The sequence below is a fragment of the Cryptomeria japonica genome, chromosome 11 (assembly GCF_030272615.1).
Source record: "Cryptomeria japonica chromosome 11, Sugi_1.0, whole genome shotgun sequence".
In the NCBI taxonomy this organism is placed as follows: domain Eukaryota; kingdom Viridiplantae; phylum Streptophyta; class Pinopsida; order Cupressales; family Cupressaceae; genus Cryptomeria; species Cryptomeria japonica.
In genome coordinates, this window is record NC_081415.1 from 677,349,256 (window position 1) to 677,362,775 (window position 13,520).

Below are 13,520 nucleotides of genomic sequence, written 5' to 3' on the forward strand. Positions count from 1 at the left end.
AACTCATTAATAGCAGTAACCTTCATTTTATATGCCGGTGGAAAACCTCTTAAGATTTTTGAAACAATTTCACCTTCACTCAAGGTTCCTCCACAACATTTGATACCTAAAACAATTTCATTTACTCTTTCCATAAAAGCAGAAATTCTTTCATCTTCTTCCATTTTCAGATGTTCATACCTGACTCGGAAGCTTTCAAGTTTTGCAATTTTGACTGTGGAATCCCCTTCATTCAGTGTTTCCAAATGATCCCAAATAGCTTTTGCAGTAGATCTATCTGATAATCCCATGATTTGTTGATCTGATAATGCGCTCAAGAGTGCTTCTCTTGCTTTGCAATCATTTTCTTCATCTTTAGCTAAAGTAATAGGAGCAGGCTGACTAGCTACAACAGCAATATAACCATGCTTATTAACTTCCTAGATGTCTTTGCCAATGCAATTCAAATGTGTCTCCATTCTGATTTTCCATATCCCATAGTTGGTTCCATCAAGTTTAGGACTATCCTTTCTAAAATAATTAGTAGACATTGGATCTCCTCAAGTTGTTAGACTTCTACAAAAAGAGGACTAGGCTCTGATACCAATTGTAGGTCCCGGGGACAACTGAGAGGGGGGGGGGGGGGGGGTAAATCAGTTGTCCAATAAATTCAAACCAAAATCTTATTAACCAACTCAATGCTTAGTACTGGTAAGACAGTTAAGTATGCCGGTAAACAATGTTAACAGAAAATTGCTATACCGGTAAGAATTAATGTATGAAACATAAACAGAAAGTCATCCACAACACATGACACAAATATTTGGATGTGGAAACCCTGTAAGGGGAAAAACCACGGTGGGAAACCTTACCCACACTCAGATGATACTACTGCAGATAGTAAGTGTACAAGAGGGGTCTGCACATGCAGAAAGGCCAACAGCCTAGAGCTCACTACTCAAACACAAATGGGAGTCACACTGACTATAGTTGGATGGTTAAATCCAATGAGAATGTACTGCACAAAATAACATCTTCATATGCTAGATTCAGTACCGGTGTAATGCTGATATGCTTCTACAAAAACCTAACTTCACCTTCAAATGATGTCTTCGTGTGTATCTCTACTTGATTTCGCATATATCCTCCCTTAAATCTTTTTCGCATTCCACACTTGATCTTACAAATAAGATCTTACATTTATACCATACCCTAAGACCAATTTTAGTAGGTCGGCTCTACAAGATATTACAATAAAACATTTACAAATAATACAATATCCGATGCAATAACCGATTGAACATGTCGGCTTAATGCATTTACAACAATAATAAATCATCTCCATAGCATGCCATGCTGATCTGGAAAAGATAAACTTGCCGGTGTAACCCTAGATAACCTGGACCTATTTGCCGGTAAAAGCAAATAAGCAAATAAGAATATGCCAATGATTATTACTTCAAGGAAAGGTGTCCACATGATGTCTTCGACATTGCCAGGTGTCTTCCATGTCAATGCAGGTACCGGTGAACATTATATCCTACCGGTTAACCATATACCAGTGACTGTTTTGAATAGTTTACTGATTGCTGGTGAATGTTGCTGGATCTCCAAAGTGGGTGTATTTAGTAGGTGTTGACATCAATGACAAAACCATACCAAAATACCAACAAATTTCCTATGATCTTTCCTCACAGATTAGAAGTAGATTCCCTCCTGACAAACTACTCGAAGCCATGTCTATTGTGTTTCCTCAATATTGGAGCCTCAACAATGCAGTTGATTTTCGAAGTAAGCTACTGACTTTGATAAAACAATTTTGCATATCCAAAGAATTGAATGGAGTAACTATAAATGGAATATTAGACAAACTCATCTTAGAGAGAAATCATCTTGTTTTGCATACACTATGAGGGAACAATATGGCAGAATGGAGAACCCTCATGAAGAGGGATCAATAACAAGGCTTTGGAAATATATAGCTGAGAACGTAGCATTGTGTTATTCAATACCAAAAGAGTGGAAGCTTTTTGATTTATGTCTTACAATGATATTGGGTTTGGTGGAAGATGGGAGAGTTTTTCAGTGCTTTGGGGTTCCTAAAATCAAAGCTAAGAAACAAAATAGATAAAAATTTGGAAAATTGCTTGAGGCTCTATACATCTAGGTATGATGTCCACACTTTTCCTTGTTGGTATTATGGATATGTTGCATTAGTTTTGTCATTGATGTCAACACTTATCCTTCTGGAGATATTTGGTTATGTTGAACCAGCACATTGTGTTCACCGGCATGTTTAGTGACTTATGCACAGTCATCGGTATATTGTTCACCAACACTGAGGATGACTTGTTATCATTTGGAGATCACTTGGTTATGTCAAAGACATGGTTTGGATACTTGGTTTTTGTATTTTGGTTAATGGTCTAATTGGGTCGACATATTTGCTGTTACCCACAAATTGGTCTAGGTTATGGACCGGTATGCATTATCTATTCCAGATCAGCACGACACGTTATGGAGATGATTTATTAATTGGATATTGTTGTAAATGCATTGAGCCAACATGATGCATCACATCTTGAATTATTTGTAATTGATTTTATTGTAATATTCTTAGTGAGCCGACCTACATATTTGGTCTTAGGTTTTGGTATATATATAAGATCTCAATTGATGAGATGTAAGGAGATGGTATATGATATATAAGGTTAAGGTATTGTAACATGGTATTTGCGAATATTGAAGATCATATGAGCTGACCATAGAGAAGGTTTAAGAAGGTTTGAAGGTGATTATCAGAGCTTAACTGACACTGAATCCAACATTGGAGATGCTACTTTGAGCAATACATTATCATTGGATTTAACCATCCAATTGTAGTCAGTGTGACTCCTATTTTGTGATTGAGTAGTGAGCTCTAGGCAGTTGGCCTCCTGCATGTGCAGACCCCATTTGTATACACATACTATCTGCAATAGTATCATCTGATTGTGGGTAAGGTTTCCCATCATGGTTTTCCCCTTACAGGGTTTCCACGTACAAATCTTTGTGTTATGTGTTGTGGATGTTGTTTCTCTTTCTGTTTCATGCATTAAATTTCACCAGTATTGATATTAACTGTTAATTTGTTAACCAACATTAAGTTTGGTTTACCAGTATTAAGTATCAAGTTTGATTAAGTTATATTTGGGTTGAAATTCATGGTCAACTGATTCACCCCCCCTCTCATTTGCCTCTCGGGTCCTAACAATTGGTATCAAAGCATAGTCCTCTTTTTGCAGAAGCCTAAAAACTTGAGGAGATCCTATGGCAACTAACATTTTCAGGAAGGACAGTCTGAAACTTGATGGAACCAACTATGGTATATGGAAGATCAGAATGGAGACACATCTGAATTGCATTGGAAGAGACATATGAGAAGTTACAAAGAATGACTATGTTGGTCCTACACCGAATCAACCTAATCCACCGACATTGGGTAAAGATCAAGAAAATGATTGCAAAGAAAGAGAAGCACTTTTGAGCGCATTATCAGATTAGCAAATCATGGGATTATCAGATCAATCTATTGCTAAATCTATTTGGGATAAATTGGAGGCACTAAATGAAGGAGATACCACTGTCAAAATTGCAAAACTGGAATGCTTCCGGGTCAGGTATGAAAATTTGAAAATGGAAGAAGATGAAAGAATTTATGCTTTTATGGAAAGAGTTAATAAAATTGTTTTAGGAATACAATGTTGTGGAGGATCCTTAAGTGAAGATGAAATTATTTCTAAAGTTTTAAGAGCATTACCACCATCATACAAAATGAAAGTAACTACTATTAATGAGTTGAGAACAATGCCTAATACATCAGTATCTAGAGATACCTTGGTTGGAAAACTTTCAACATTTGAGCTTGAGGAATTTGGTCCTATTGCTACAATTAAAACAAATTTGGCCTTCAAAGCATCATCATCTGCATCATCATCATCATCATCTGACAAATCTGATTGGAAAGCACTTTATGCAAGAGAACTTGAAGATATCAGAAGAGAAAATAAAGAACTGGAAGAACTTGAAGCACTATTTGCAAGGAAAATGCCTAAAGGTCCAGTTGGAAGTAAGTATGAAGGTAAAGCACCATTTAAATGTTTTAATTGCAATAAAGTTGGTCATATGGCATCTAGATGTCTTGAAAAACATGCAAGATTGAGAGAGGAAGCTAAAAGAACATATAAGCCTAACCCTGAATATCAGAGATACAGATTTAAGAAGAATAGAGACAAATCATCTTACTATGCTGATGAAGGAGTTACTGATGATTCTGATGAAGAACCGACAGACAATGGATGGGATTTTGTTGTAATAAAAGAAAATCAACCGACACCTACTGTTCCATTGGTAGAACATGCCCTGGTAGCTAAAATTGAAGAAAAGGATGAATGGATCATAGATTCTGGATGCTCACATCATATGACCGATGATAAAAGTAAATTCTTATCTTCTCAGGAATATAGTGGAGGTCTAGTAAGATTTGGGGATGATAAAGCTTGTTTGATCAAAGGAAAAGGCACTATATCTTTGGATGGTAAGCATAATACTGACAATGTTTATTATGTTGAAGATTTGAAGCATAATCTTTTGAGTGTTGGTAAATTAGTTGAAAAGGGTTTTCAGTTACAGTTCAAGAATGGTAAATGCAAAATCATGAACAAAATTGGATTGGAGATTGCAACCGGTAATCAGACTAAAGGTAATATCTTTCATTTGAACAACAATGAAAATACATGCTTGATTGCACATATTGATGAAAGTTGGTTATGACATAAGAGACTTTGTCATGTAAATTTTGATTGCATTGTAAAGATCACTTCAACTAAGGCAGTAAGGGATTTACCTAAGATTGTGAAACCTCACAATTCAGTATGTAAGGAATGTCAAATGGGAAAGCAAGTTAGAACAAGTTTTAAGAGTATTTATGAGAAATCCAATAATGTTCTTGATTTAATCCATATTGGCTTGTGTGGTTCAGTAAGAACAAGAAGTCTATAGGGAGATAGATACTTTATGCTAATCATTTATGATTATTCTAGAATGTGTTGGGTTATTTTTCTCAGGGAGAAATCAAAAGATTTCAGAAAATTCAAACTGTTCAAGGCAATGGTAGAGAATGAAACCGGTAAGAAAATCAAATGTTTGAGATCTAATCAAGGAGGTGAATTTACATCTAAGGATTTTAATACATTTTGTGAAGTGAATGGAATCAAAAAACAACTATTAGCACCCCGGACACCTCAGCAAAATGGAATTGTGGAAAGGAAGAACACAACTATTCTGGATGCAGCTAGAAGCATGATATTGGAAACAAATCTACCTCATGTGTACTGGAGAGAAGCAATGAATACAATGGTTTACACTTTTAACATAGTTCACATCAAAGGTGAAACTGGTAAGACCCCTTATGAACTATTGTTTGGTAATACTCCTACTCTTAAATACTTTAGAATTTTTGGAAGCAAATGTTATATTAGGAGAGATGAGTATATTGGTAAATTTGATCCTACAAGTGATGAAGAAATATTTCTTGGTTATTCATCTTAGAGCAAGACATATAGATGTTTTAATAAAAGATTGCAAAAAATCATTGAGAGTGCTAATGTGAAGATAGATGAACAATTTAGAGGAAATTCAAGGTCTATGGATTCTAAACCGGCAATTGAGATGATCATAAATGAACCTATACAGAATGTGGATCCAGTCACACCGACATCATCAGATAATTCCACGGTGGCTGAAGAACAACAACATGTGAATAAACCAAGGTATGTAAGACTGAATCACTTAGAAAATTAGATAATTGGGAATAAGTATCAAGGAGTTATGACAAGAGGAAGACTAGCAAATGAAGAGATATGTTTAATTTCTCAAATTGAACCAGCATCTGTTATTGAAGCTTGTCAAGATGAACATTGGATTAAAGCAATGGAAGATGAATTAGAACAAATTGAAAAGAACAATACATGGACATTGGTTCCCCGACCTAAAGACAAAAATGTAATTATAACTAAATGGGTATTTAGAAACAAACTTAATGAAGATGGTAAGGTAATCAGGAACAAAGCAAGATTAGTGTGTAAAGGATATTCACATAAATAGGGAATTGATTATAATGAAACCTTTTCACCGGTATCTAGAATTGAGGCAGTCAGATTATTTCTTACATTTGTAGCTCACAAGAACTATAAAGTATATCAGATGGATATAAAATGTGCATTTATGAATGGTGATCTTGAAGAGGAAGTTTACATTGAACAACTTGATGGATTTTCATTGACAAATGATAAAGATATGGTTTGCAAATTAAGGAAAGCTTTGTATGGATTGAAGCAAGCTCCTAGAGCTTGGTATGCTAGATTGGACAAATATCTTTTGAAGCTTGGTTACATTAAAGGTAATGCTGACAACAACTTATATTTCAAATTGACTAATGATGACATCTTGGTTATTGAAGTTTTTGTTGATGATATCATTTTTGGCAGAGAAGATGGATTATGTAAAGACTTTGCTAATAAGATGAAAGAAGAATTTGAAATGTCTATGATTGGGGAGATACAATTTTTTTTAGGATTACAGATTTCACAAACGGATAAAGGTATATTCATATGTCAAACAAAATACTTGAAGGAACTATTGAAGAAATTTGGTATGGAAAACTCCAAGTCGGTAAGTACTCCTATGACTACAACTGACAAATTGACATTGAAGGATGATTCAACTCCTATTAATCCAACAAGATACAAATCTATGATTGGAGGTTTACTGTATTTGACCAAACAAGACCTGATATAATGAATGCAGTATGTATTGTTTCAATATTTCAAAGTAATCCTAAAGAAATTCATGAATCAACAGTGAAAAGGATTTTCCGGTATCTACAAGGCACAACAAATCTTGGTTTATGGTACCCTAAAGATGAAAATTTTGATTTAAGTGCATACACTGATGCAAATTGGGTAGGAGATGTAGATGACAGAAAAAACACCACTGGCGGAGCATTCTTTCTTGGTAGCAGATTGATTTCTTGGTTGAGCAAGAAGCAAAGTTGTACACCATTATCAACAATAGAATCAGAATATGTTGCAGTAGCAACTAATTGTACTTAGGTATTATGGATTAAGAAAATGTTGAAGGACATCAAGGTAAAATGCAAAGAACCAATAATCATTTATTGTGATAATTCAACAACAATTGATATATCAAAGAATCTGATATTTCACTCTAAGACTAAACATGTTTCTATCAAATATAATTTTCTGAAAGAGAATGTTGAAGCAAAAGAAGTAAGATTGGTTTATGTGAATACTAAAGAGCATATTGCAGATATCTTTACTAAGCCTTTGCCTAAGGAAACTTTTGAATATCTCAGAGAGCAGCTTGGGGTAATACCCTCATCGGTAGAGACTTAGACAATTGAAGATTGGCATCAACCGATAGAAAATAATAGAGAAACCTTTTTTCGGCTTTGATGGAGGAGAGCTACTTCTCAGAGGGAGTAGTTGGTTATATTAATTGGTCATATTAGTTGGTTATGTGTTCTGGTATTTGTATTTCTTTGGCATTTTATGTTAAAGGGGGAAAGATATCTATGAAAAAACTTTGTATTTAGGAAACATCATCCTAGGGGAAGAGATTATTCATTGAGGGAGAGATATATACTCTCTGCATTTTGATTTTGATTTCTGGTATTGATCTATTCTGGAGATTGTTGGTTTTTGGTTTTTGGCATTCTGTTTTGCAACTTAGATATTTTTCCATCTTGTGTTGCCATCAATGCCAAAGGGGGATATTGTTGGTATTATAGATATGATGCATTATTTTTTTCATTGATGTCAACACTTAACCTTCTGGAGATCTTTGGTTATGTTGAACCGACACATTATGTTCACCGACATGTTCAGTGACTTATGCACAATCACTGGTATATTGTTCACTGACAAGTTATATTGTTCACCAACACTGAGGATGACTTGTTATCATCTAAAGATCACTTGGTTATGTCAAAGACATGGTTTGGATACTTGGTTTTGGTATTTTGGTTAATGGTCTAATTGGGTTGACATATTTGTTGTTACCGACAAATTGGTCTAGGTTATGGACTGATATGCATTATCTATTCTAGATCAACATGCCACATTATGGAGATGATTAATTAACTGGACATTGTTGTAAATGCATTGAGTTGACATGATGCATCACATCTTGACTTATTTGTAATTGATTTTATTGTAATATTCTTAGTCAGCCGACCTACACATTTGGTTTTAGGTTCTAGTATATATGTAAGATCTCAATTGATGAGATGTAAGGAGATGGTATATGGTATGTAAGGTTATGGTATTGTAACATGGTATGTGCGAATATTGAAGATCATATGAGCAGACCATATAGAAGGTTCAAGGAAGGTTTGAAGGTGATTATCAGAGCTTAACCAATACTGAATCCAGCATTGGATATGCTACTTTGAGTAGTACATTATCATTGGATTTAACCATCCAATTGTAGTCAGTGTGACTCTTATTTTGTGATTGAGTAGTGAGCTCTAAGTGGTTGGCCTTTTTGCATGTGCAAACCCCATTTGTATACACATAATATCTGCAGTAGTATCATCTGATTGTGCATAAGGTTTCCCACCGTGGTTTTTCCCCTTACAGGGTTTCCACGTACAAATCTCTATGTTATGTGTTGTGGATGTTGTTTCTCTTTCTGTTTCATGCATTAAATTTCACTAGTATTGATATTAACTATTAATCTGTTAACTGAAATTAAGTTTGGTTTACCAGTATTAAGTATCAAGTTTGATTAAGTTATATTTGGGTTGAAATTCATGGTCAACTGATTCACCCCCCCCTCTCAGTTGCCTCTTGGGTCCTAACATTCCTTATGATAGGGCACTGAAAATTTGGAGGTTTGAATGTGAAAGAAGAGGTTTGGGCAACACTTCAAACCAAAGTGTTTGTGGGACTATTGACTCATGTACTGGATCTACAGGTAGCATCGAGATGTAGTTGAATGAAGGTATGTAGACTCAGAGTGAAGAAAACATAGATAAGAGTCAAGAAAGCTCTAAATTTGATGAGGATGAATGACAACTGTAAGAGATTGGTATTTATTAATATTATTACTATATATCATCATTCATATTACAAAAGCATATTATTATGGTTGATAACTTGATGATATTTTATGAGTGTCAAATTTTTGCAATTAGAATTTAATATTGATTTGTAATTGTATTTTTCAACTTTCTATTTCCAAATTTAAAATAGCATAATAAAAGACCATAATGTGTTTATTGACACAAAGATGTTTATTTAGACATGTTGAGAACTTAAATTTTCATTAATTATCTCAAAATATATCCATATGATACAATTGATTCAATACACCACTATGTGTGTTTCTCCATGCAAAATTCAATACAAAGTTTCAGAACCCTTTGCAAATGACCTTGAATTCCCTTTTATAGAAACAAGGGAGCAACAACAGCTTCAGGTCGATTTGCACCATGTGAAGACTCAACATCAAAATCAATTACTAAGGCACTGAACATTGAATATATCATCCTGATTTCCATTAGTATCACAAACTCAACACAAATTTACATGGCCATCACAAGTCGGATTAGCAATTTAGCAGGAAGGCCAACAACTTAGAGCGCACTGCTCATCACAAAAGGAGTCTCACTGACTACAATCCGAAAGAATGAATGAACTACAAATATAGAATCTCCTATGGCTGAGTACAGTTTCAATTAAGCTCAGTACCAGAGGACTAAATCCTCTTACATAAACCCAACTTGATCTCCAATGATCAACCAAATTCTCTGCTTGAATGATATTACATTATTTGCACATTACATATCCATATCTCATTCCCTTGACCATAACATGATGATCTACGATGAGATCTTACATCATATATATACAAACCCTTGACCATAAACAATCAGGTCGACCACTAGACAATAAACCAATTACATAATTACAAAACATGCATGCCTTAGACCAAACAAACAATATTCAACTCATAAGACATCTCAGAAACACATCGAGGGGTCCAATCCACATGTTACACTAAACGGGTTCATAACCTAGATCAATTGGGACCCATTATAGGTCCACTAGCTAAAGCAATGATCTCCATCTACCAAGTCTTGAACATGATCACCATCAGCATCCTGAATCTCCACCATAAACTGCACCAACACCACTTATGCAATTCATCAAAGATCTTCATCAAATATCTATTGATGAAACCCTCGCCAGTACCACAAGCCAATCTTCCAAGACAACTAGATATCATCTAATCACCAGACCAAAACCAACTTACTGAATATGAATATGAGTATCATGAATAAGCCAATTCCATAACCAAACCATACTGGAGTATATCGAATCATGCTGGATCCAAACAAACTAGAAACCATACATCTTACCGGGACCATAAGGGTGCTGGTAAAGCATCGAAAACAACTAGTGTTGACATCAATGACAAAACATCAATGCAACACATAATCAATTCCTCCAAATGGCCAACAATCTCTCCCTTTGGCATTGATGGTTGTTAGCTTGATGATGATTGTAATGAATAACTTCATATGTTGTCATTGATGAAACACATACACACACATATGTTCATATTGTCTACCGCTGTGAATTCAAAGTTGTTTATATTACAACCGATATACTAGAAGTTTATATCTAACCGATACATGGTGACAACTGGCATATACATGGAGACAACCAGTGTGTATTTATATATGGATATAAATAACATGACGACAACTTGAAGATCCATCGAAGATTATCAAAGGAGAATCAAAGGACAAACAATTTATATGTTTTAACCCCAACCGGTATTGTTGTTCCAACCGATATTCATTGATTATATGATGAGTTATCCTAACTGACAATTTTTGGTGGTATTTTTGTGATGAGTTATGATTGTTTGACCAGATACATCGCACCTAGGAAATTGTGATATGATTTCTAGAGGCTGACATGAAATCTAAATGTCTATATATTGACATCACAATGTATTATTTTGTATGAGCAAAGGAGATATGTTATGAGATGATTTGATGCGGAGGTAGAAGTGTTAAGTTGTAAAGTATGTTGGTAATGAAGTTTTGAGTGTGCAGAAGAGGATCTATTCAAGCAAGTTGTGCTACTACTAGATCACACCACCTGTTGTTTTCTAATCACTGCAATAGTCAAATCCCCTAACCGGGTAAGCTCTAACAAGCTTCATTGTACAAATCCTCTAACCAGGTGATCCATTAGTTTGGATTCAGAAATACTCTATCGAGGTTACTCCTTATAGGGTACTACCTTTAACAAGGTATAGCTTTTAACTAAGCTTTGGGATCTTTAATAGGATTTGCTCCTAGCAGAGCAACTTTTTGTAGACCTTAACCGGTCAGTTATCTATTATTGTAGATAGTTAACTTGTGAGTCCCATCTCACCGTGGTTTTTCCCATTTGGGTTTTCCATGTATAAACACTTGTGTTATTGTGGATGTTTTACTTATTGTGGATGTTGTTATATCATTTTGGATTGCATGCATAGTGTTTAACAAACTTGTTAAGTATATCTACCGGTCAGTGTTTAAAGTAGTATTGTTTTTGGTGTCACTGATTCACCGCCCCTCTTAGTACTTTACAAGTCCATCAATGGTAACATTATATGTTAAAAACATCTAAGCACCAAGAAATGCCAAATAAGTCTCCCCCAATGGAAGACAATCAACAATCTCCCACATAAAGATATAGCAATGAAATTCTGAAACAAAGACCAAACTTTCCTTGTGAATGATATCTCTATAAAGCTCTGAATTACACATATATCTCTCTCCCCTAATGTATACAACTCCATTTTTTCTTCTTTTTCACATCAATATCTCTCCCCCTTTTACATCAATACCAAAAATAAAAAATGTAAAAAAAATAAAAATGCTGAAACACAAAGTTAACTACTCCCCCTGAGCAGTAGCATTCCCACATTAGTGCCAAAATGAATGATATATCTGATAATGCATATCAGATTGATGCCAAAAAGCATCAATCAATTCTCTTTTGAAGGGGTAGAAACCCCTAACCTGTCTCTCAAGTACTCAAATGGTTCTTTAGGAAAAGGTTTAATAAAAATATTTGCAATCTTCTCTTTAGTGTTCACATAAACCAATCTTTCATTTTCTTCCACCTTCTCCTTCAAAAATTTATACATGATAGATATGCTCTTTATCTTAGAATGAAATGCCAAATTCTTTGATATGTCAATATCACTAGAGTTCTCACAATGAATAACTAACGGTCTAGCGCAATGCATTTTGATATCCTTCAACATTTTCTTCATCCATAGAACCTGTGTATAGTTAGTAGTAGCAGCAACATACTCAGCTTCAACAGTAGATAAAGAAGTACATGACTGTTTCTTGCTGATTCATGAAACCAACTTATTTCCAAGAAAGAAAGCTCCACCAGAAGAACTTTTCCAGTCATCTACATCTCCAGCCCAATCAACATCTGTATATGCACATAAAGTAAAGTCATCATCCTTAGGGTACCACAAACCATATTCTAATGTACCTTGTAAGTATCTAAAGATCCTTTTCACTGCACTCTCATGATTTTCTCTAGGATCACTCTGAAATCTAGATGCAATACAAACAACATTCATTATGTCAGGCCTAGTCCGAGTCAAATAAAGTTGACATCCAATCATAGATTTGTATCTTGTAGGATTTACTAGTGCAGAAGCATCTTTCCTTGTCAATTCATCACTTGTAATCATAGGAGTACTTACCGATTTAGAATCTCCCATACCAAATTTCTTCAACAATTCCCTAGCATACTTAGTTTGACAGATGAAAATACCTTTGTCAATCTGAGTAATCTGCAAACCTAAGAATTTTTTTATTTCTCCAATCATAGATTGATAATATGATGAAACTATAATGATTCGATCAACTACTGAGAGGGGGGGGGGGGGGTGAATCAGTAGATAGAAAATATACTAAACTTTCACCAAAATTAATTCTAACTCACAAACAACTTGCTAAACTAATCGGTTTAGTCTCTCTATCAAAAACTGCAACTGCACTGTCAAACTTTACCGATTGACCAAAACATTAATGACACAATGCAATAGATCTGAAACTCAAATACGATTTAACCAAAACCTTAAATCACTTTACTAATATTAATAATAACTCATTTCAGATCATTTCCGGTCATTCAAACATATCTAAGTGGATTTACCAGTCATTCATATCAACCATATCAAAAACACATCCACAAATCATTCACCACTTGACACAATGATTTTTCACGTGGAAACCCAAATGGGAAAAACCACGGTGGGGATGAATACCCACAAGTATTCTGAACTCTTCTGAAGTTTTCCCTATTAGGAGCCAAGCCTTGTTAGAAGCTTTTAAAAAAATATCTTGTTAAGAACAGATCCGGTTAAGGACCACCTGGTTAAGGGATTGA